The sequence below is a fragment of the Nycticebus coucang genome, chromosome 12 (genome assembly GCF_027406575.1).
Source record: "Nycticebus coucang isolate mNycCou1 chromosome 12, mNycCou1.pri, whole genome shotgun sequence".
In the NCBI taxonomy this organism is placed as follows: Eukaryota; Metazoa; Chordata; class Mammalia; order Primates; family Lorisidae; genus Nycticebus; species Nycticebus coucang.
Genome location: NC_069791.1, coordinates 90,706,138 through 90,708,986, shown reverse-complemented (window position 1 = coordinate 90,708,986; position 2,849 = coordinate 90,706,138).

Sequence of the window (2,849 nt, the reverse complement as noted above, 5' to 3'; positions counted from 1 at the left end):
ATAGGTTGAAGGTGCAGATGGAACTTGAACTTGATTCTAGAATTGTTATGTGTCTTTAAGAATAAACCTATATGTAGTCTGAGAAAAAGTAAAAAATAAATAAAATTGCTGCCAAAGGGAATGAAGGCACCTTTCATTCTCCCAGGACACCTCATTTTCACTAGAATTGTTTGTTGTCTGACTTAACTTTCTGTTCAATAATTCCTAAGAGAGGACATGGGTCTCAAATTCCTCAATCCTCTCACTCCAAGTGCACAGGGTTGCCAGATAAAACCCAGGCTGTGAAGTTATAATAAATTGGAATTTCAGGTAAACAATATTTGAAATAAAAGAATTTTTTTAGTGTAAGTATGTCTCATTCAATATTTGGGACATACTTGTACTAAAATGTTGTCTGTTGTTTACATGAAATTCCAGTTTAACTGAGTATTCTGTTATCTTATTTGCTAAATCTGGCAATGTAGAGAGGAGAGGTCAGCTAGGTTCCAGGATGTCCCTGTCTCTGTGGTATTAGCAGTTTAGGTTCTCAATCTTTTGCTGGGAAATTCCCACACATTTCTATTCAAAGCCCAGTGCTCCTAGAAGAGCTTTTCTGAGGCCTGAAATCATTGCTTAATGAGAGCAGGTCAATTAGGGCTGCTATAACAAAGTACCAGAGACTAGCTGGCTTATAAACAACAGACATTTATTTCTTACTATTCTGGAGGCTGGAAGTTTGAGATCAAGGAGTCAGCATGGTTGGGTTCCAACTATAGCCCTCTTCCAGGTTGCAGACAGAGAACTTCTTATTGTGTTCTCACCTGGTAGAAAGAGAGCAACAGAACTCTGGTGGAGTCCCTTCATAAGAGCACTAATCCAATTCGTGAAGACTTCACCTTCATGACCTAATAACTTCCTAAAGTATTACCTCCTAATTTTATCACTTTGGGGTTTAGGATTTCAACATATGAATTTGGTGGAACACAAACATTCAGTAATTACAGAAAGGCATAGGAGAGGCTAAATGTGGATTTATTTTATCAATCTATTGAATTTTTATTGAATACTAAGTTCTGCTGCTATGGAGAGATGCTAGGATCCCAGCCATGTGGGAATACATGATGAGGTGGACAAGACAAGCAAAACCTGGCTGGGCCCACAGAAATGCCAGAGGTAGGAGAAATGAGAAGATTCACAGAGGCGCCCCTAGATGGCACCCTTAAACAAAAATCCCAGTGGAAGCCCCACATCAGCTTTCCAAGGCAACATCTGATAGTTGTAGTGTCCCCCACATCTTCTTGGGTGAGGAACCCATCTACTGCAGCTGTGCAAAGTGCACAAAGCTAGTCAAAGTTACCTAAAGTTAAGGATTTAGGAACAGTTCTCTGTGTTATATGATCCCTACCATTAGCTCCACTTTTCTGTTGTGCAGGAGCTAGAACACGATCTTTTAGTTTATCGTACCCATCACCTCTGAGCGTATCTATTTCCAGACTGATTATTTCCAGAAGTATTAGGAGGTTGAAGTAATAATACCATAAAATATTTCTGAGTTCCTACTATCTGTCCGATAGCTTCTTTACCGCCATAATTCCACCAGTTGCCACTACAATCCTAAGGGCTTCTCTCTATATCTAAAGAGTTATTCTCCAGCTTGCTAAATCCACAGGCGTAGACAAGAAGTAGGCTACATAGGTCCCTGGCTGGAAAGGGCCTGAGAAGTGTGCAGCAGCAGACCAACGCATGGTCCTAGCTCTTTCCCCATTTTATGGATGAAGCCATGCTCAGAGAGGTTATTCTATTACAGTTAAGAGTCAGAGCTGGGCCCCAAGACTGTCTGACACCAGCCAATGGTCTTCACTAGTAAGTTCTGTGTCAGTGGTTTTCATCGGGAGATGATTGCACCTCCCAGGGGACATTTGACAATGTTTTGAGACATTTTGGGTTGTCATAACTGGGGGTGGAGTGGACGCTTGTTACTAGCATCTAATGGGTAGAAATCAGGATGCTGCTAAACATCTTACAACGCACAGGACAAGCCAGAAATACAGTTTTCCTGCCCTAAATCTCAACAGAGCTGTTACTTCAAAGTCTTGCTTATGTGCTGGAATTGGGGCCAGGAAACATGGATTCCTGCTCTGACTTGGATCCTGGCAAACTGAGGGATTAGAGTTTATCTTGTCTCCCTTGCTCACACACAATGGAGATACTAATCTGATCCATCTCTAAGGATCTCGCTGGTTTATGGCACCTGCATTTGGGGAGTAATGGCTAAAAACTTCCAGTCAGGGAGGAACCTCATCATTTGAGTGTCTCGAGCTCCAGCGATGCTTCTGAAGGAGCTGGCTTTGGGTATTCACAAGGGGAAACCCTAAGACAGGCGTCTTCAAACTTTTTAAACAGGGGGCCAATTCACTGTCCCCCAGACCGTTGGAGGGCCGGATTGTAGTTAAAAAAAAAAAGAACTATGAACAAATTCCTGTGCACACTGCACATATCTTATTTTGAACTAAAAAACAAAACGGGAACAAATACAATTCACACCGTTTCATGTGGCCCGCGGGCCGCAGGTTGAGGACGCCTGCGCCTAAGACCTTTCAAAAACCATTCTCAGTCGCCTGTCCACCTATTTCCGAGGTGGCCCGTGTGCTTTCAGCGTAAACTTCTCGGGGCTTGTCCAGGTGGCGCCAAAAGTCTGTGGAAGCGAGAGCCCTTTGCAAAGGCTGTGGTGGAGAGGGTTGGCTTGCCTCCGCCCAATCTTTTGGACGCCGGGTAGAGAGAGAACGGGCGGAGCCAGGAGTAGCCGAAGGCGGGGCGGGGGCGGGGCGGAGCCTACCGGGGAGGGCGCGGTGCTGGGAGCGGAGGAAGCT